Source organism: Ranitomeya imitator, unplaced genomic scaffold (assembly GCF_032444005.1).
Source record: "Ranitomeya imitator isolate aRanImi1 unplaced genomic scaffold, aRanImi1.pri SCAFFOLD_560, whole genome shotgun sequence".
In the NCBI taxonomy this organism is placed as follows: Eukaryota; Metazoa; Chordata; class Amphibia; order Anura; family Dendrobatidae; genus Ranitomeya; species Ranitomeya imitator.
This window is the reverse complement of record NW_027194413.1, coordinates 1-21,581: the sequence shown is the minus strand read 5'-3', so window position 1 is coordinate 21,581 and position 21,581 is coordinate 1. Positions and strand designations below refer to the sequence as shown.

The window sequence follows — 21,581 nt, the reverse complement described above, 5'->3', positions numbered from 1 at the left end:
TTTTTTCAAATACCTATCATACACCGCATTTCAAAGTCGGTGGTCCACAAGAGGTAAACAATGTCTTCCAAAAGAATTCATGATCGGTGGTCACAAATGTGGTATGTATGGCAGAACTACTCATTGGATGCTTCAATTTAAATACCAAGTGCTGACAGCAGGCAGGGGCCTAATTCTGTAGATGGCACAGTATATTTGCTACACTGTAAGAAAGGCCTAATTCAGGCCTACATCTTAACACACCTGTGGCAGCAACCAGGAAAGACTGAAAATTGATTGCCTGATTGATTGATTGATTGCCTATTGAATGCAATGCAATGCTTGACATACATACATACATACATACATACATACATACATACATACATACATACAGAGGTGAAAGCAAGGCACACAAAATGTTGCAATTAGGCAAGTGAAATCGAGCAGCATGCTACATTTGGCAGCCAGCGGCATGTGAAATGTGCTTCCTTAACAACCCTGAAATAAATTCCCATCTAGGGTTCCAAGACAACTTACTGTGCTGATTAATTTCCATTCAATCTGTTTTTAGAAACCGGATCAGAGAAGGAGTGCACTGTTCCCGGAGAGACTGCAATAGCGGGTCAATGCGTGGAGTGGACAGAGCAAGCTCCATTTCCAGCTCCCTGTTCCAAAAAGCCATTTAATATATGGTCCCCACATGGGGGACGTATCAGATATTAAACTGATAAGAACAGATACGGTTTCATCAGTATCAAAGCTCAAAAATAAAATTAATCGTATTAAACGACTTAAACATGAGTTCGACATCATCATTTTGAAACCACTTCTGTTAAAAATAAAATACAAATCACATCATATACATAATACAGAACACAATATCCCTATAGAATATCTTTATAAACAAAAACAAACTATCCTATTTGTACTCCTCAGGTAACCAAATGTCTCTATAGTCAAATATTATATCTTCCTGAATCATCACCATTTTTTTCCCTTTTTCCTTTCCCTTCTCTTTACTCCCAGTCTCTTTTTTTTTTTCCTTTTTAACTCCCTCCTCCCAATACTCAAAAAAATCTTCCTCACCCTGAAACTCTATTTTTCCCATTGTCTTTTCCTTCTCTTTACACACAGTCTCCCTTTTCTCCTTTTGAATTATCTTCCGTTTCCATTTTTTATTAACTCTTTTCTCCGCACTTTCAACCTTTCTAACTTTGTCTTCATCTTTATCCATTATAAATCTCTCCTTAAGCTCCTCCATACATTCCCTTCTCTCGATTTCTTCATCTTCTTTCTTTTCCAAAACTCCTTCCATCTTCTCAAAAAGTTCAAAATTCACTGCTAAAGTTTTCTCTCTTTCCACATAACAAAACCCAAACTTCCCATTTATCATAATTTTTCCTACCAACAACTCCTCATCTTCCTTTGTCCATACCAAAAAACGTCTTTTTCCATTCCATACACCAATAGTATTCAAAAAAATTTTCTGAAACTTTGCCTCCACATACTTTGTCTTCAAATAACTCAACACCTCTTCAGTGTCTACAAAAGGGTCATCCATACATACAACAACACTTCTTGGTTTTCCCATACATGATACCATCAGACCAATATCTCCAAAGTTTTCTCCATTCCACCACTTAAAGAAATCCAAACATTTACCTTCTGATTTTAAAGTCACGTCAAAGCTCCTTCTATATCTTGCTTCTTGCATACACAAAATATCTTCTTTCCAGATTGCTCCAAAATCCACAAAAAAGTCCATAATCCGCTTTTCATCCAACAAGACGTCCTCCATGCCTGGCTTTCGAAAGAACCGCAAGCAGCTCCTCTTCCTCCAGAACTCCATATCTCCAATGTTGCCCCAACAGCTATGTGTTGGAACAGTTGCCCACTACAGATGTAGTGGCAAGGGTGATCGCCTCTCGTTGCCCAGGGACTAATCCGACTCCCCAATAGCAGCAGGGGGGTGAAGCCACACTGTCAAATGCAGCGATCCCCCCAGGCCAAGGAGCCGGGTACCCTGGGCACCTTAGGCCAGACCAAGTACAGCAACAATTAAGCCACTGCACTTGATCTTAGCCAAAAGGCCGAGAAGCGATGGCCTGAAATGGTTGGCCATTTCAGACGCACCCAGGCCTACAACCGACACCCATTGTGGAGACCTAGCCAAAGATTGCCGCAAGGAAGACATTTTCAGAAACTCTGGATGCATTCTCAATGACAGTTCGGGTGTGCTTGGGTTTTGGTCGGTTGTTTGGCTGTGTGTGTCTGTGTGTGCTCGTTGAAGCTGCGCCCAACGCGTTTTGAATCTGCATAACTCTGCCCACTTTGACACACCCACCATCCCCATTGTGACTGCAGGTGAAGGTTCCGTGCTAAGATTCTATCGACTGCAGGCAGCGCACCTGGTTGGTCAAAAGCATTAGAATACTCCTCACACAGGTGTATCTACAAGACACAAGACTAGCAGATTCGAGATCAGCACAGACACCAGTTTTCCTTTTTTTCAAATACCTATCATACACCGCATTTCAAAGTCGGTGGTCCACAAGAGGTAAACAATGTCTTCCAAAAGAATTCATGATCGGTGGTCACAAATGTGGTATGTATGGCAGAACTACTCATTGGATGCTTCAATTTAAATACCAAGTGCTGACAGCAGGCAGGGGCCTAATTCTGTAGATGGCACAGTATATTTGCTACACTGTAAGAAAGGCCTAATTCAGGCCTACATCTTAACACACCTGTGGCAGCAACCAGGAAAGACTGAAAATTGATTGCCTGATTGATTGATTGATTGCCTATTGAATGCAATGCAATGCTTGACATACATACATACATACATACATACATACATACATACATACATACATACAGAGGTGAAAGCAAGGCACACAAAATGTTGCAATTAGGCAAGTGAAATCGAGCAGCATGCTACATTTGGCAGCCAGCGGCATGTGAAATGTGCTTCCTTAACAACCCTGAAATAAATTCCCATCTAGGGTTCCAAGACAACTTACTGTGCTGATTAATTTCCATTCAATCTGTTTTTAGAAACCGGATCAGAGAAGGAGTGCACTGTTCCCGGAGAGACTGCAATAGCGGGTCAATGCGTGGAGTGGACAGAGCAAGCTCCATTTCCAGCTCCCTGTTCCAAAAAGCCATTTAATATATGGTCCCCACATGGGGGACGTATCAGATATTAAACTGATAAGAACAGATACTACACTTGATCTTAGCCATAGGAGGCCGAGAAGCGATGGCCTGAAATGGTTGGCCATTTCAGACGCACCCAGGCCTACAACCGACACCCATTGTGGAGACCTAGCCAAAGATTGCCGCAAGGAAGACATTTTCAGAAACTCTGGATGCATTCTCAATGACAGTTCGGGTGTGCTTGGGTTTTGGTCGGTTGTTTGGCTGTGTGTGTCTGTGTGTGCTCGTTGAAGCTGCGCCCAACGCGTTTTGAATCTGCATAACTCTGCCCACTTTGACACACCCACCATCCCCATTGTGACTGCAGGTGAAGGTTCCGTGCTAAGATTCTATCGACTGCAGGCAGCGCACCTGGTTGGTCAAAAGCATTAGAATACTCCTCACACAGGTGTATCTACAAGACACAAGACTAGCAGATTCGAGATCAGCACAGACACCAGTTTTCCTTTTTTTCAAATACCTATCATACACCGCATTTCAAAGTCGGTGGTCCACAAGAGGTAAACAATGTCTTCCAAAAGAATTCATGATCGGTGGTCACAAATGTGGTATGTATGGCAGAACTACTCATTGGATGCTTCAATTTAAATACCAAGTGCTGACAGCAGGCAGGGGCCTAATTCTGTAGATGGCACAGTATATTTGCTACACTGTAAGAAAGGCCTAATTCAGGCCTACATCTTAACACACCTGTGGCAGCAACCAGGAAAGACTGAAAATTGATTGCCTGATTGATTGATTGATTGCCTATTGAATGCAATGCAATGCTTGACATACATACATACATACATACATACATACATACATACATACATACATACAGAGGTGAAAGCAAGGCACACAAAATGTTGCAATTAGGCAAGTGAAATCGAGCAGCATGCTACATTTGGCAGCCAGCGGCATGTGAAATGTGCTTCCTTAACAACCCTGAAATAAATTCCCATCTAGGGTTCCAAGACAACTTACTGTGCTGATTAATTTCCATTCAATCTGTTTTTAGAAACCGGATCAGAGAAGGAGTGCACTGTTCCCGGAGAGACTGCAATAGCGGGTCAATGCGTGGAGTGGACAGAGCAAGCTCCATTTCCAGCTCCCTGTTCCAAAAAGCCATTTAATATATGGTCCCCACATGGGGGACGTATCAGATATTAAACTGATAAGAACAGATACTACACTTGATCTTAGCCATAGGAGGCCGAGAAGCGATGGCCTGAAATGGTTGGCCATTTCAGACGCACCCAGGCCTACAACCGACACCCATTGTGGAGACCTAGCCAAAGATTGCCGCAAGGAAGACATTTTCAGAAACTCTGGATGCATTCTCAATGACAGTTCGGGTGTGCTTGGGTTTTGGTCGGTTGTTTGGCTGTGTGTGTCTGTGTGTGCTCGTTGAAGCTGCGCCCAACGCGTTTTGAATCTGCATAACTCTGCCCACTTTGACACACCCACCATCCCCATTGTGACTGCAGGTGAAGGTTCCGTGCTAAGATTCTATCGACTGCAGGCAGCGCACCTGGTTGGTCAAAAGCATTAGAATACTCCTCACACAGGTGTATCTACAAGACACAAGACTAGCAGATTCGAGATCAGCACAGACACCAGTTTTCCTTTTTTTCAAATACCTATCATACACCGCATTTCAAAGTCGGTGGTCCACAAGAGGTAAACAATGTCTTCCAAAAGAATTCATGATCGGTGGTCACAAATGTGGTATGTATGGCAGAACTACTCATTGGATGCTTCAATTTAAATACCAAGTGCTGACAGCAGGCAGGGGCCTAATTCTGTAGATGGCACAGTATATTTGCTACACTGTAAGAAAGGCCTAATTCAGGCCTACATCTTAACACACCTGTGGCAGCAACCAGGAAAGACTGAAAATTGATTGCCTGATTGATTGATTGATTGCCTATTGAATGCAATGCAATGCTTGACATACATACATACATACATACATACATACATACATACATACATACATACAGAGGTGAAAGCAAGGCACACAAAATGTTGCAATTAGGCAAGTGAAATCGAGCAGCATGCTACATTTGGCAGCCAGCGGCATGTGAAATGTGCTTCCTTAACAACCCTGAAATAAATTCCCATCTAGGGTTCCAAGACAACTTACTGTGCTGATTAATTTCCATTCAATCTGTTTTTAGAAACCGGATCAGAGAAGGAGTGCACTGTTCCCGGAGAGACTGCAATAGCGGGTCAATGCGTGGAGTGGACAGAGCAAGCTCCATTTCCAGCTCCCTGTTCCAAAAAGCCATTTAATATATGGTCCCCACATGGGGGACGTATCAGATATTAAACTGATAAGAACAGATACTACACTTGATCTTAGCCATAGGAGGCCGAGAAGCGATGGCCTGAAATGGTTGGCCATTTCAGACGCACCCAGGCCTACAACCGACACCCATTGTGGAGACCTAGCCAAAGATTGCCGCAAGGAAGACATTTTCAGAAACTCTGGATGCATTCTCAATGACAGTTCGGGTGTGCTTGGGTTTTGGTCGGTTGTTTGGCTGTGTGTGTCTGTGTGTGCTCGTTGAAGCTGCGCCCAACGCGTTTTGAATCTGCATAACTCTGCCCACTTTGACACACCCACCATCCCCATTGTGACTGCAGGTGAAGGTTCCGTGCTAAGATTCTATCGACTGCAGGCAGCGCACCTGGTTGGTCAAAAGCATTAGAATACTCCTCACACAGGTGTATCTACAAGACACAAGACTAGCAGATTCGAGATCAGCACAGACACCAGTTTTCCTTTTTTTCAAATACCTATCATACACCGCATTTCAAAGTCGGTGGTCCACAAGAGGTAAACAATGTCTTCCAAAAGAATTCATGATCGGTGGTCACAAATGTGGTATGTATGGCAGAACTACTCATTGGATGCTTCAATTTAAATACCAAGTGCTGACAGCAGGCAGGGGCCTAATTCTGTAGATGGCACAGTATATTTGCTACACTGTAAGAAAGGCCTAATTCAGGCCTACATCTTAACACACCTGTGGCAGCAACCAGGAAAGACTGAAAATTGATTGCCTGATTGATTGATTGATTGCCTATTGAATGCAATGCAATGCTTGACATACATACATACATACATACATACATACATACATACATACATACATACAGAGGTGAAAGCAAGGCACACAAAATGTTGCAATTAGGCAAGTGAAATCGAGCAGCATGCTACATTTGGCAGCCAGCGGCATGTGAAATGTGCTTCCTTAACAACCCTGAAATAAATTCCCATCTAGGGTTCCAAGACAACTTACTGTGCTGATTAATTTCCATTCAATCTGTTTTTAGAAACCGGATCAGAGAAGGAGTGCACTGTTCCCGGAGAGACTGCAATAGCGGGTCAATGCGTGGAGTGGACAGAGCAAGCTCCATTTCCAGCTCCCTGTTCCAAAAAGCCATTTAATATATGGTCCCCACATGGGGGACGTATCAGATATTAAACTGATAAGAACAGATACTACACTTGATCTTAGCCATAGGAGGCCGAGAAGCGATGGCCTGAAATGGTTGGCCATTTCAGACGCACCCAGGCCTACAACCGACACCCATTGTGGAGACCTAGCCAAAGATTGCCGCAAGGAAGACATTTTCAGAAACTCTGGATGCATTCTCAATGACAGTTCGGGTGTGCTTGGGTTTTGGTCGGTTGTTTGGCTGTGTGTGTCTGTGTGTGCTCGTTGAAGCTGCGCCCAACGCGTTTTGAATCTGCATAACTCTGCCCACTTTGACACACCCACCATCCCCATTGTGACTGCAGGTGAAGGTTCCGTGCTAAGATTCTATCGACTGCAGGCAGCGCACCTGGTTGGTCAAAAGCATTAGAATACTCCTCACACAGGTGTATCTACAAGACACAAGACTAGCAGATTCGAGATCAGCACAGACACCAGTTTTCCTTTTTTTCAAATACCTATCATACACCGCATTTCAAAGTCGGTGGTCCACAAGAGGTAAACAATGTCTTCCAAAAGAATTCATGATCGGTGGTCACAAATGTGGTATGTATGGCAGAACTACTCATTGGATGCTTCAATTTAAATACCAAGTGCTGACAGCAGGCAGGGGCCTAATTCTGTAGATGGCACAGTATATTTGCTACACTGTAAGAAAGGCCTAATTCAGGCCTACATCTTAACACACCTGTGGCAGCAACCAGGAAAGACTGAAAATTGATTGCCTGATTGATTGATTGATTGCCTATTGAATGCAATGCAATGCTTGACATACATACATACATACATACATACATACATACATACATACATACATACAGAGGTGAAAGCAAGGCACACAAAATGTTGCAATTAGGCAAGTGAAATCGAGCAGCATGCTACATTTGGCAGCCAGCGGCATGTGAAATGTGCTTCCTTAACAACCCTGAAATAAATTCCCATCTAGGGTTCCAAGACAACTTACTGTGCTGATTAATTTCCATTCAATCTGTTTTTAGAAACCGGATCAGAGAAGGAGTGCACTGTTCCCGGAGAGACTGCAATAGCGGGTCAATGCGTGGAGTGGACAGAGCAAGCTCCATTTCCAGCTCCCTGTTCCAAAAAGCCATTTAATATATGGTCCCCACATGGGGGACGTATCAGATATTAAACTGATAAGAACAGATACTACACTTGATCTTAGCCATAGGAGGCCGAGAAGCGATGGCCTGAAATGGTTGGCCATTTCAGACGCACCCAGGCCTACAACCGACACCCATTGTGGAGACCTAGCCAAAGATTGCCGCAAGGAAGACATTTTCAGAAACTCTGGATGCATTCTCAATGACAGTTCGGGTGTGCTTGGGTTTTGGTCGGTTGTTTGGCTGTGTGTGTCTGTGTGTGCTCGTTGAAGCTGCGCCCAACGCGTTTTGAATCTGCATAACTCTGCCCACTTTGACACACCCACCATCCCCATTGTGACTGCAGGTGAAGGTTCCGTGCTAAGATTCTATCGACTGCAGGCAGCGCACCTGGTTGGTCAAAAGCATTAGAATACTCCTCACACAGGTGTATCTACAAGACACAAGACTAGCAGATTCGAGATCAGCACAGACACCAGTTTTCCTTTTTTTCAAATACCTATCATACACCGCATTTCAAAGTCGGTGGTCCACAAGAGGTAAACAATGTCTTCCAAAAGAATTCATGATCGGTGGTCACAAATGTGGTATGTATGGCAGAACTACTCATTGGATGCTTCAATTTAAATACCAAGTGCTGACAGCAGGCAGGGGCCTAATTCTGTAGATGGCACAGTATATTTGCTACACTGTAAGAAAGGCCTAATTCAGGCCTACATCTTAACACACCTGTGGCAGCAACCAGGAAAGACTGAAAATTGATTGCCTGATTGATTGATTGATTGCCTATTGAATGCAATGCAATGCTTGACATACATACATACATACATACATACATACATACATACATACATACATACAGAGGTGAAAGCAAGGCACACAAAATGTTGCAATTAGGCAAGTGAAATCGAGCAGCATGCTACATTTGGCAGCCAGCGGCATGTGAAATGTGCTTCCTTAACAACCCTGAAATAAATTCCCATCTAGGGTTCCAAGACAACTTACTGTGCTGATTAATTTCCATTCAATCTGTTTTTAGAAACCGGATCAGAGAAGGAGTGCACTGTTCCCGGAGAGACTGCAATAGCGGGTCAATGCGTGGAGTGGACAGAGCAAGCTCCATTTCCAGCTCCCTGTTCCAAAAAGCCATTTAATATATGGTCCCCACATGGGGGACGTATCAGATATTAAACTGATAAGAACAGATACTACACTTGATCTTAGCCATAGGAGGCCGAGAAGCGATGGCCTGAAATGGTTGGCCATTTCAGACGCACCCAGGCCTACAACCGACACCCATTGTGGAGACCTAGCCAAAGATTGCCGCAAGGAAGACATTTTCAGAAACTCTGGATGCATTCTCAATGACAGTTCGGGTGTGCTTGGGTTTTGGTCGGTTGTTTGGCTGTGTGTGTCTGTGTGTGCTCGTTGAAGCTGCGCCCAACGCGTTTTGAATCTGCATAACTCTGCCCACTTTGACACACCCACCATCCCCATTGTGACTGCAGGTGAAGGTTCCGTGCTAAGATTCTATCGACTGCAGGCAGCGCACCTGGTTGGTCAAAAGCATTAGAATACTCCTCACACAGGTGTATCTACAAGACACAAGACTAGCAGATTCGAGATCAGCACAGACACCAGTTTTCCTTTTTTTCAAATACCTATCATACACCGCATTTCAAAGTCGGTGGTCCACAAGAGGTAAACAATGTCTTCCAAAAGAATTCATGATCGGTGGTCACAAATGTGGTATGTATGGCAGAACTACTCATTGGATGCTTCAATTTAAATACCAAGTGCTGACAGCAGGCAGGGGCCTAATTCTGTAGATGGCACAGTATATTTGCTACACTGTAAGAAAGGCCTAATTCAGGCCTACATCTTAACACACCTGTGGCAGCAACCAGGAAAGACTGAAAATTGATTGCCTGATTGATTGATTGATTGCCTATTGAATGCAATGCAATGCTTGACATACATACATACATACATACATACATACATACATACATACATACATAGGTGAAAGCAAGGCACACAAAATGTTGCAATTAGGCAAGTGAAATCGAGCAGCATGCTACATTTGGCAGCCAGCGGCATGTGAAATGTGCTTCCTTAACAACCCTGAAATAAATTCCCATCTAGGGTTCCAAGACAACTTACTGTGCTGATTAATTTCCATTCAATCTGTTTTTAGAAACCGGATCAGAGAAGGAGTGCACTGTTCCCGGAGAGACTGCAATAGCGGGTCAATGCGTGGAGTGGACAGAGCAAGCTCCATTTCCAGCTCCCTGTTCCAAAAAGCCATTTAATATATGGTCCCCACATGGGGGACGTATCAGATATTAAACTGATAAGAACAGATACTACACTTGATCTTAGCCATAGGAGGCCGAGAAGCGATGGCCTGAAATGGTTGGCCATTTCAGACGCACCCAGGCCTACAACCGACACCCATTGTGGAGACCTAGCCAAAGATTGCCGCAAGGAAGACATTTTCAGAAACTCTGGATGCATTCTCAATGACAGTTCGGGTGTGCTTGGGTTTTGGTCGGTTGTTTGGCTGTGTGTGTCTGTGTGTGCTCGTTGAAGCTGCGCCCAACGCGTTTTGAATCTGCATAACTCTGCCCACTTTGACACACCCACCATCCCCATTGTGACTGCAGGTGAAGGTTCCGTGCTAAGATTCTATCGACTGCAGGCAGCGCACCTGGTTGGTCAAAAGCATTAGAATACTCCTCACACAGGTGTATCTACAAGACACAAGACTAGCAGATTCGAGATCAGCACAGACACCAGTTTTCCTTTTTTTCAAATACCTATCATACACCGCATTTCAAAGTCGGTGGTCCACAAGAGGTAAACAATGTCTTCCAAAAGAATTCATGATCGGTGGTCACAAATGTGGTATGTATGGCAGAACTACTCATTGGATGCTTCAATTTAAATACCAAGTGCTGACAGCAGGCAGGGGCCTAATTCTGTAGATGGCACAGTATATTTGCTACACTGTAAGAAAGGCCTAATTCAGGCCTACATCTTAACACACCTGTGGCAGCAACCAGGAAAGACTGAAAATTGATTGCCTGATTGATTGATTGATTGCCTATTGAATGCAATGCAATGCTTGACATACATACATACATACATACATACATACATACATACATACATACATACAGAGGTGAAAGCAAGGCACACAAAATGTTGCAATTAGGCAAGTGAAATCGAGCAGCATGCTACATTTGGCAGCCAGCGGCATGTGAAATGTGCTTCCTTAACAACCCTGAAATAAATTCCCATCTAGGGTTCCAAGACAACTTACTGTGCTGATTAATTTCCATTCAATCTGTTTTTAGAAACCGGATCAGAGAAGGAGTGCACTGTTCCCGGAGAGACTGCAATAGCGGGTCAATGCGTGGAGTGGACAGAGCAAGCTCCATTTCCAGCTCCCTGTTCCAAAAAGCCATTTAATATATGGTCCCCACATGGGGGACGTATCAGATATTAAACTGATAAGAACAGATACTACACTTGATCTTAGCCATAGGAGGCCGAGAAGCGATGGCCTGAAATGGTTGGCCATTTCAGACGCACCCAGGCCTACAACCGACACCCATTGTGGAGACCTAGCCAAAGATTGCCGCAAGGAAGACATTTTCAGAAACTCTGGATGCATTCTCAATGACAGTTCGGGTGTGCTTGGGTTTTGGTCGGTTGTTTGGCTGTGTGTGTCTGTGTGTGCTCGTTGAAGCTGCGCCCAACGCGTTTTGAATCTGCATAACTCTGCCCACTTTGACACACCCACCATCCCCATTGTGACTGCAGGTGAAGGTTCCGTGCTAAGATTCTATCGACTGCAGGCAGCGCACCTGGTTGGTCAAAAGCATTAGAATACTCCTCACACAGGTGTATCTACAAGACACAAGACTAGCAGATTCGAGATCAGCACAGACACCAGTTTTCCTTTTTTTCAAATACCTATCATACACCGCATTTCAAAGTCGGTGGTCCACAAGAGGTAAACAATGTCTTCCAAAAGAATTCATGATCGGTGGTCACAAATGTGGTATGTATGGCAGAACTACTCATTGGATGCTTCAATTTAAATACCAAGTGCTGACAGCAGGCAGGGGCCTAATTCTGTAGATGGCACAGTATATTTGCTACACTGTAAGAAAGGCCTAATTCAGGCCTACATCTTAACACACCTGTGGCAGCAACCAGGAAAGACTGAAAATTGATTGCCTGATTGATTGATTGATTGCCTATTGAATGCAATGCAATGCTTGACATACATACATACATACATACATACATACATACATACATACATACATACAGAGGTGAAAGCAAGGCACACAAAATGTTGCAATTAGGCAAGTGAAATCGAGCAGCATGCTACATTTGGCAGCCAGCGGCATGTGAAATGTGCTTCCTTAACAACCCTGAAATAAATTCCCATCTAGGGTTCCAAGACAACTTACTGTGCTGATTAATTTCCATTCAATCTGTTTTTAGAAACCGGATCAGAGAAGGAGTGCACTGTTCCCGGAGAGACTGCAATAGCGGGTCAATGCGTGGAGTGGACAGAGCAAGCTCCATTTCCAGCTCCCTGTTCCAAAAAGCCATTTAATATATGGTCCCCACATGGGGGACGTATCAGATATTAAACTGATAAGAACAGATACTACACTTGATCTTAGCCATAGGAGGCCGAGAAGCGATGGCCTGAAATGGTTGGCCATTTCAGACGCACCCAGGCCTACAACCGACACCCATTGTGGAGACCTAGCCAAAGATTGCCGCAAGGAAGACATTTTCAGAAACTCTGGATGCATTCTCAATGACAGTTCGGGTGTGCTTGGGTTTTGGTCGGTTGTTTGGCTGTGTGTGTCTGTGTGTGCTCGTTGAAGCTGCGCCCAACGCGTTTTGAATCTGCATAACTCTGCCCACTTTGACACACCCACCATCCCCATTGTGACTGCAGGTGAAGGTTCCGTGCTAAGATTCTATCGACTGCAGGCAGCGCACCTGGTTGGTCAAAAGCATTAGAATACTCCTCACACAGGTGTATCTACAAGACACAAGACTAGCAGATTCGAGATCAGCACAGACACCAGTTTTCCTTTTTTTCAAATACCTATCATACACCGCATTTCAAAGTCGGTGGTCCACAAGAGGTAAACAATGTCTTCCAAAAGAATTCATGATCGGTGGTCACAAATGTGGTATGTATGGCAGAACTACTCATTGGATGCTTCAATTTAAATACCAAGTGCTGACAGCAGGCAGGGGCCTAATTCTGTAGATGGCACAGTATATTTGCTACACTGTAAGAAAGGCCTAATTCAGGCCTACATCTTAACACACCTGTGGCAGCAACCAGGAAAGACTGAAAATTGATTGCCTGATTGATTGATTGATTGCCTATTGAATGCAATGCAATGCTTGACATACATACATACATACATACATACATACATACATACATACATACATACAGAGGTGAAAGCAAGGCACACAAAATGTTGCAATTAGGCAAGTGAAATCGAGCAGCATGCTACATTTGGCAGCCAGCGGCATGTGAAATGTGCTTCCTTAACAACCCTGAAATAAATTCCCATCTAGGGTTCCAAGACAACTTACTGTGCTGATTAATTTCCATTCAATCTGTTTTTAGAAACCGGATCAGAGAAGGAGTGCACTGTTCCCGGAGAGACTGCAATAGCGGGTCAATGCGTGGAGTGGACAGAGCAAGCTCCATTTCCAGCTCCCTGTTCCAAAAAGCCATTTAATATATGGTCCCCACATGGGGGACGTATCAGATATTAAACTGATAAGAACAGATACTACACTTGATCTTAGCCATAGGAGGCCGAGAAGCGATGGCCTGAAATGGTTGGCCATTTCAGACGCACCCAGGCCTACAACCGACACCCATTGTGGAGACCTAGCCAAAGATTGCCGCAAGGAAGACATTTTCAGAAACTCTGGATGCATTCTCAATGACAGTTCGGGTGTGCTTGGGTTTTGGTCGGTTGTTTGGCTGTGTGTGTCTGTGTGTGCTCGTTGAAGCTGCGCCCAACGCGTTTTGAATCTGCATAACTCTGCCCACTTTGACACACCCACCATCCCCATTGTGACTGCAGGTGAAGGTTCCGTGCTAAGATTCTATCGACTGCAGGCAGCGCACCTGGTTGGTCAAAAGCATTAGAATACTCCTCACACAGGTGTATCTACAAGACACAAGACTAGCAGATTCGAGATCAGCACAGACACCAGTTTTCCTTTTTTTCAAATACCTATCATACACCGCATTTCAAAGTCGGTGGTCCACAAGAGGTAAACAATGTCTTCCAAAAGAATTCATGATCGGTGGTCACAAATGTGGTATGTATGGCAGAACTACTCATTGGATGCTTCAATTTAAATACCAAGTGCTGACAGCAGGCAGGGGCCTAATTCTGTAGATGGCACAGTATATTTGCTACACTGTAAGAAAGGCCTAATTCAGGCCTACATCTTAACACACCTGTGGCAGCAACCAGGAAAGACTGAAAATTGATTGCCTGATTGATTGATTGATTGCCTATTGAATGCAATGCAATGCTTGACATACATACATACATACATACATACATACATACATACATACATACATACAGAGGTGAAAGCAAGGCACACAAAATGTTGCAATTAGGCAAGTGAAATCGAGCAGCATGCTACATTTGGCAGCCAGCGGCATGTGAAATGTGCTTCCTTAACAACCCTGAAATAAATTCCCATCTAGGGTTCCAAGACAACTTACTGTGCTGATTAATTTCCATTCAATCTGTTTTTAGAAACCGGATCAGAGAAGGAGTGCACTGTTCCCGGAGAGACTGCAATAGCGGGTCAATGCGTGGAGTGGACAGAGCAAGCTCCATTTCCAGCTCCCTGTTCCAAAAAGCCATTTAATATATGGTCCCCACATGGGGGACGTATCAGATATTAAACTGATAAGAACAGATACTACACTTGATCTTAGCCATAGGAGGCCGAGAAGCGATGGCCTGAAATGGTTGGCCATTTCAGACGCACCCAGGCCTACAACCGACACCCATTGTGGAGACCTAGCCAAAGATTGCCGCAAGGAAGACATTTTCAGAAACTCTGGATGCATTCTCAATGACAGTTCGGGTGTGCTTGGGTTTTGGTCGGTTGTTTGGCTGTGTGTGTCTGTGTGTGCTCGTTGAAGCTGCGCCCAACGCGTTTTGAATCTGCATAACTCTGCCCACTTTGACACACCCACCATCCCCATTGTGACTGCAGGTGAAGGTTCCGTGCTAAGATTCTATCGACTGCAGGCAGCGCACCTGGTTGGTCAAAAGCATTAGAATACTCCTCACACAGGTGTATCTACAAGACACAAGACTAGCAGATTCGAGATCAGCACAGACACCAGTTTTCCTTTTTTTCAAATACCTATCATACACCGCATTTCAAAGTCGGTGGTCCACAAGAGGTAAACAATGTCTTCCAAAAGAATTCATGATCGGTGGTCACAAATGTGGTATGTATGGCAGAACTACTCATTGGATGCTTCAATTTAAATACCAAGTGCTGACAGCAGGCAGGGGCCTAATTCTGTAGATGGCACAGTATATTTGCTACACTGTAAGAAAGGCCTAATTCAGGCCTACATCTTAACACACCTGTGGCAGCAACCAGGAAAGACTGAAAATTGATTGCCTGATTGATTGATTGATTGCCTATTGAATGCAATGCAATGCTTGACATACATACATACATACATACATACATACATACATACATACATACATACAGAGGTGAAAGCAAGGCACACAAAATGTTGCAATTAGGCAAGTGAAATCGAGCAGCATGCTACATTTGGCAGCCAGCGGCATGTGAAATGTGCTTCCTTAACAACCCTGAAATAAATTCCCATCTAGGGTTCCAAGACAACTTACTGTGCTGATTAATTTCCATTCAATCTGTTTTTAGAAACCGGATCAGAGAAGGAGTGCACTGTTCCCGGAGAGACTGCAATAGCGGGTCAATGCGTGGAGTGGACAGAGCAAGCTCCATTTCCAGCTCCCTGTTCCAAAAAGCCATTTAATATATGGTCCCCACATGGGGGACGTATCAGATATTAAACTGATAAGAACAGATACTACACTTGATCTTAGCCATAGGAGGCCGAGAAGCGATGGCCTGAAATGGTTGGCCATTTCAGACGCACCCAGGCCTACAACCGACACCCATTGTGGAGACCTAGCCAAAGATTGCCGCAAGGAAGACATTTTCAGAAACTCTGGATGCATTCTCAATGACAGTTCGGGTGTGCTTGGGTTTTGGTCGGTTGTTTGGCTGTGTGTGTCTGTGTGTGCTCGTTGAAGCTGCGCCCAACGCGTTTTGAATCTGCATAACTCTGCCCACTTTGACACACCCACCATCCCCATTGTGACTGCAGGTGAAGGTTCCGTGCTAAGATTCTATCGACTGCAGGCAGCGCACCTGGTTGGTCAAAAGCATTAGAATACTCCTCACACAGGTGTATCTACAAGACACAAGACTAGCAGATTCGAGATCAGCACAGACACCAGTTTTCCTTTTTTTCAAATACCTATCATACACCGCATTTCAAAGTCGGTGGTCCACAAGAGGTAAACAATGTCTTCCAAAAGAATTCATGATCGGTGGTCACAAATGTGGTATGTATGGCAGAACTACTCATTGGATGCTTCAATTTAAATACCAAGTGCTGACAGCAGGCAGGGGCCTAATTCTGTAGATGGCACAGTATATTTGCTACACTGTAAGAAAGGCCTAATTCAGGCCTACATCTTAACACACCTGTGGCAGCAACCAGGAAAGACTGAAAATTGATTGCCTGATTGATTGATTGATTGCCTATTGAATGCAATGCAATGCTTGACATACATACATACATACATACATACATACATACATACATACATACATACAGAGGTGAAAGCAAGGCACACAAAATGTTGCAATTAGGCAAGTGAAATCGAGCAGCATGCTACATTTGGCAGCCAGCGGCATGTGAAATGTGCTTCCTTAACAACCCTGAAATAAATTCCCATCTAGGGTTCCAAGACAACTTACTGTGCTGATTAATTTCCATTCAATCTGTTTTTAGAAACCGGATCAGAGAAGGAGTGCACTGTTCCCGGAGAGACTGCAATAGCGGGTCAATGCGTGGAGTGGACAGAGCAAGCTCCATTTCCAGCTCCCTGTTCCAAAAAGCCATTTAATATATGGTCCCCACATGGGGGACGTATCAGATATTAAACTGATAAGAACAGATACTACACTTGATCTTAGCCATAGGAGGCCGAGAAGCGATGGCCTGAAATGGTTGGCCATTTCAGACGCACCCAGGCCTACAACCGACACCCATTGTGGAGACCTAGCCAAAGATTGCCGCAAGGAAGACATTTTCAGAAACTCTGGATGCATTCTCAATGACAGTTCGGGTGTGCTTGGGTTTTGGTCGGTTGTTTGGCTGTGTGTGTCTGTGTGTGCTCGTTGAAGCTGCGCCCAACGCGTTTTGAATCTGCATAACTCTGCCCACTTTGACACACCCACCATCCCCATTGTGACTGCAGGTGAAGGTTCCGTGCTAAGATTCTATCGACTGCAGGCAGCGCACCTGGTTGGTCAAAAGCATTAGAATACTCCTCACACAGGTGTATCTACAAGACACAAGACTAGCAGATTCGAGATCAGCACAGACACCAGTTTTCCTTTTTTTCAAATACCTATCATACACCGCATTTCAAAGTCGGTGGTCCACAAGAGGTAAACAATGTCTTCCAAAAGAATTCATGATCGGTGGTCACAAATGTGGTATGTATGGCAGAACTACTCATTGGATGCTTCAATTTAAATACCAAGTGCTGACAGCAGGCAGGGGCCTAATTCTGTAGATGGCACAGTATATTTGCTACACTGTAAGAAAGGCCTAATTCAGGCCTACATCTTAACACACCTGTGGCAGCAACCAGGAAAGACTGAAAATTGATTGCCTGATTGATTGATTGATTGCCTATTGAATGCAATGCAATGCTTGACATACATACATACATACATACATACATACATACATACATACATACATACAGAGGTGAAAGCAAGGCACACAAAATGTTGCAATTAGGCAAGTGAAATCGAGCAGCATGCTACATTTGGCAGCCAGCGGCATGTGAAATGTGCTTCCTTAACAACCCTGAAATAAATTCCCATCTAGGGTTCCAAGACAACTTACTGTGCTGATTAATTTCCATTCAATCTGTTTTTAGAAACCGGATCAGAGAAGGAGTGCACTGTTCCCGGAGAGACTGCAATAGCGGGTCAATGCGTGGAGTGGACAGAGCAAGCTCCATTTCCAGCTCCCTGTTCCAAAAAGCCATTTAATATATGGTCCCCACATGGGGGACGTATCAGATATTAAACTGATAAGAACAGATACTACACTTGATCTTAGCCATAGGAGGCCGAGAAGCGATGGCCTGAAATGGTTGGCCATTTCAGACGCACCCAGGCCTACAACCGACACCCATTGTGGAGACCTAGCCAAAGATTGCCGCAAGGAAGACATTTTCAGAAACTCTGGATGCATTCTCAATGACAGTTCGGGTGTGCTTGGGTTTTGGTCGGTTGTTTGGCTGTGTGTGTCTGTGTGTGCTCGTTGAAGCTGCGCCCAACGCGTTTTGAATCTGCATAACTCTGCCCACTTTGACACACCCACCATCCCCATTGTGACTGCAGGTGAAGGTTCCGTGCTAAGATTCTATCGACTGCAGGCAGCGCACCTGGTTGGTCAAAAGCATTAGAATACTCCTCACACAGGTGTATCTACAAGACACAAGACTAGCAGATTCGAGATCAGCACAGACACCAGTTTTCCTTTTTTTCAAATACCTATCATACACCGCATTTCAAAGTCGGTGGTCCACAAGAGGTAAACAATGTCTTCCAAAAGAATTCATGATCGGTGGTCACAAATGTGGTATGTATGGCAGAACTACTCATTGGATGCTTCAATTTAAATACCAAGTGCTGACAGCAGGCAGGGGCCTAATTCTGTAGATGGCACAGTATATTTGCTACACTGTAAGAAAGGCCTAATTCAGGCCTACATCTTAACACACCTGTGGCAGCAACCAGGAAAGACTGAAAATTGATTGCCTGATTGATTGATTGATTGCCTATTGAATGCAATGCAATGCTTGACATACATACATACATACATACATACATACATACATACATACATACATACAGAGGTGAAAGCAAGGCACACAAAATGTTGCAATTAGGCAAGTGAAATCGAGCAGCATGCTACATTTGGCAGCCAGCGGCATGTGAAATGTGCTTCCTTAACAACCCTGAAATAAATTCCCATCTAGGGTTCCAAGACAACTTACTGTGCTGATTAATTTCCATTCAATCTGTTTTTAGAAACCGGATCAGAGAAGGAGTGCACTGTTCCCGGAGAGACTGCAATAGCGGGTCAATGCGTGGAGTGGACAGAGCAAGCTCCATTTCCAGCTCCCTGTTCCAAAAAGCCATTTAATATATGGTCCCCACATGGGGGACGTATCAGATATTAAACTGATAAGAACAGATACTACACTTGATCTTAGCCATAGGAGGCCGAGAAGCGATGGCCTGAAATGGTTGGCCATTTCAGACGCACCCAGGCCTACAACCGACACCCATTGTGGAGACCTAGCCAAAGATTGCCGCAAGGAAGACATTTTCAGAAACTCTGGATGCATTCTCAATGACAGTTCGGGTGTGCTTGGGTTTTGGTCGGTTGTTTGGCTGTGTGTGTCTGTGTGTGCTCGTTGAAGCTGCGCCCAACGCGTTTTGAATCTGCATAACTCTGCCCACTTTGACACACCCACCATCCCCATTGTGACTGCAGGTGAAGGTTCCGTGCTAAGATTCTATCGACTGCAGGCAGCGCACCTGGTTGGTCAAAAGCATTAGAATACTCCTCACACAGGTGTATCTACAAGACACAAGACTAGCAGATTCGAGATCAGCACAGACACCAGTTTTCCTTTTTTTCAAATACCTATCATACACCGCATTTCAAAGTCGGTGGTCCACAAGAGGTAAACAATGTCTTCCAAAAGAATTCATGATCGGTGGTCACAAATGTGGTATGTATGGCAGAACTACTCATTGGATGCTTCAATTTAAATACCAAGTGCTGACAGCAGGCAGGGGCCTAATTCTGTAGATGGCACAGTATATTTGCTACACTGTAAGAAAGGCCTAATTCAGGCCTACATCTTAACACACCTGTGGCAGCAACCAGGAAAGACTGAAAATTGATTGCCTGATTGATTGATTGATTGCCTATTGAATGCAATGCAATGCTTGACATACATACATACATACATACATACATACATACATACATACATACATACAGAGGTGAAAGCAAGGCACACAAAATGTTGCAATTAGGCAAGTGAAATCGAGCAGCATGCTACATTTGGCAGCCAGCGGCATGTGAAATGTGCTTCCTTAACAACCCTGAAATAAATTCCCATCTAGGGTTCCAAGACAACTTACTGTGCTGATTAATTTCCATTCAATCTGTTTTTAGAAACCGGATCAGAGAAGGAGTGCACTGTTCCCGGAGAGACTGCAATAGCGGGTCAATGCGTGGAGTGGACAGAGCAAGCTCCATTTCCAGCTCCCTGTTCCAAAAAGCCATTTAATATATGGTCCCCACATGGGGGACGTATCAGATATTAAACTGATAAGAACAGATACTACACTTGATCTTAGCCATAGGAGGCCGAGAAGCGATGGCCTGAAATGGTTGGCCATTTCAGACGCACCCAGGCCTACAACCGACACCCATTGTGGAGACCTAGCCAAAGATTGCCGCAAGGAAGACATTTTCAGAAACTCTGGATGCATTCTCAATGACAGTTCGGGTGTGCTTGGGTTTTGGTCGGTTGTTTGGCTGTGTGTGTCTGTGTGTGCTCGTTGAAGCTGCGCCCAACGCGTTTTGAATCTGCATAACTCTGCCCACTTTGACACACCCACCATCCCCATTGTGACTGCAGGTGAAGGTTCCGTGCTAAGATTCTATCGACTGCAGGCAGCGCACCTGGTTGGTCAAAAGCATTAGAATACTCCTCACACAGGTGTATCTACAAGACACAAGACTAGCAGATTCGAGATCAGCACAGACACCAGTTTTCCTTTTTTTCAAATACCTATCATACACCGCATTTCAAAGTCGGTGGTCCACAAGAGGTAAACAATGTCTTCCAAAAGAATTCATGATCGGTGGTCACAAATGTGGTATGTATGGCAGAACTACTCATTGGATGCTTCAATTTAAATACCAAGTGCTGACAGCAGGCAGGGGCCTAATTCTGTAGATGGCACAGTATATTTGCTACACTGTAAGAAAGGCCTAATTCAGGCCTACATCTTAACACACCTGTGGCAGCAACCAGGAAAGACTGAAAATTGATTGCCTGATTGATTGATTGATTGCCTATTGAATGCAATGCAATGCTTGACATACATACATACATACATACATACATACATACATACATACATACATACAGAGGTGAAAGCAAGGCACACAAAATGTTGCAATTAGGCAAGTGAAATCGAGCAGCATGCTACATTTGGCAGCCAGCGGCATGTGAAATGTGCTTCCTTAACAACCCTGAAATAAATTCCCATCTAGGGTTCC

General features: G+C 44.2%; 17 non-coding genes across 17 annotated transcripts; all 17 read right to left on the bottom strand.

Annotated features, from left to right (window-relative positions):
- Positions 1–567: 567 nt before the first annotated feature.
- LOC138655052 (U2 spliceosomal RNA) lies at positions 568–753 on the bottom strand. Its single transcript, XR_011316634.1, has one exon. It is a non-coding gene; the product is annotated as a U2 spliceosomal RNA (small nuclear RNA).
- Positions 754–3,053: 2,300 nt separating this feature from the next.
- LOC138655038 (U2 spliceosomal RNA) lies at positions 3,054–3,246 on the bottom strand. Its single transcript, XR_011316620.1, has one exon. It is a non-coding gene; the product is annotated as a U2 spliceosomal RNA (small nuclear RNA).
- A 969-nt stretch (positions 3,247–4,215) lies between these two features.
- LOC138655036 (U2 spliceosomal RNA) lies at positions 4,216–4,408 on the bottom strand. The gene has a single exon (XR_011316618.1). It is a non-coding gene; the product is annotated as a U2 spliceosomal RNA (small nuclear RNA).
- A 969-nt stretch (positions 4,409–5,377) lies between these two features.
- On the bottom strand, positions 5,378–5,570 carry LOC138655034 (U2 spliceosomal RNA). Its single transcript, XR_011316617.1, has one exon. It is a non-coding gene; the product is annotated as a U2 spliceosomal RNA (small nuclear RNA).
- Positions 5,571–6,539: 969 nt separating this feature from the next.
- LOC138655033 (U2 spliceosomal RNA) lies at positions 6,540–6,732 on the bottom strand. The gene has a single exon (XR_011316616.1). It is a non-coding gene; the product is annotated as a U2 spliceosomal RNA (small nuclear RNA).
- Positions 6,733–7,701: 969 nt separating this feature from the next.
- On the bottom strand, positions 7,702–7,894 carry LOC138655032 (U2 spliceosomal RNA). Its single transcript, XR_011316615.1, has one exon. It is a non-coding gene; the product is annotated as a U2 spliceosomal RNA (small nuclear RNA).
- Positions 7,895–8,863: 969 nt separating this feature from the next.
- On the bottom strand, positions 8,864–9,056 carry LOC138655031 (U2 spliceosomal RNA). The gene has a single exon (XR_011316614.1). It is a non-coding gene; the product is annotated as a U2 spliceosomal RNA (small nuclear RNA).
- Positions 9,057–10,021: 965 nt separating this feature from the next.
- LOC138655030 (U2 spliceosomal RNA) lies at positions 10,022–10,214 on the bottom strand. The gene has a single exon (XR_011316613.1). It is a non-coding gene; the product is annotated as a U2 spliceosomal RNA (small nuclear RNA).
- Positions 10,215–11,183: 969 nt separating this feature from the next.
- On the bottom strand, positions 11,184–11,376 carry LOC138655029 (U2 spliceosomal RNA). The gene has a single exon (XR_011316612.1). It is a non-coding gene; the product is annotated as a U2 spliceosomal RNA (small nuclear RNA).
- Positions 11,377–12,345: 969 nt separating this feature from the next.
- On the bottom strand, positions 12,346–12,538 carry LOC138655028 (U2 spliceosomal RNA). The gene has a single exon (XR_011316611.1). It is a non-coding gene; the product is annotated as a U2 spliceosomal RNA (small nuclear RNA).
- A 969-nt stretch (positions 12,539–13,507) lies between these two features.
- LOC138655027 (U2 spliceosomal RNA) lies at positions 13,508–13,700 on the bottom strand. The gene has a single exon (XR_011316610.1). It is a non-coding gene; the product is annotated as a U2 spliceosomal RNA (small nuclear RNA).
- Positions 13,701–14,669: 969 nt separating this feature from the next.
- Positions 14,670–14,862, bottom strand: LOC138655026 (U2 spliceosomal RNA). The gene has a single exon (XR_011316609.1). It is a non-coding gene; the product is annotated as a U2 spliceosomal RNA (small nuclear RNA).
- Positions 14,863–15,831: 969 nt separating this feature from the next.
- LOC138655054 (U2 spliceosomal RNA) lies at positions 15,832–16,024 on the bottom strand. Its single transcript, XR_011316636.1, has one exon. It is a non-coding gene; the product is annotated as a U2 spliceosomal RNA (small nuclear RNA).
- Positions 16,025–16,993: 969 nt separating this feature from the next.
- On the bottom strand, positions 16,994–17,186 carry LOC138655053 (U2 spliceosomal RNA). Its single transcript, XR_011316635.1, has one exon. It is a non-coding gene; the product is annotated as a U2 spliceosomal RNA (small nuclear RNA).
- A 969-nt stretch (positions 17,187–18,155) lies between these two features.
- LOC138655048 (U2 spliceosomal RNA) lies at positions 18,156–18,348 on the bottom strand. The gene has a single exon (XR_011316630.1). It is a non-coding gene; the product is annotated as a U2 spliceosomal RNA (small nuclear RNA).
- A 969-nt stretch (positions 18,349–19,317) lies between these two features.
- On the bottom strand, positions 19,318–19,510 carry LOC138655037 (U2 spliceosomal RNA). The gene has a single exon (XR_011316619.1). It is a non-coding gene; the product is annotated as a U2 spliceosomal RNA (small nuclear RNA).
- Positions 19,511–20,479: 969 nt separating this feature from the next.
- Positions 20,480–20,672, bottom strand: LOC138655025 (U2 spliceosomal RNA). The gene has a single exon (XR_011316608.1). It is a non-coding gene; the product is annotated as a U2 spliceosomal RNA (small nuclear RNA).
- Between the last annotated feature and the right edge of the window lie 909 nt (positions 20,673–21,581).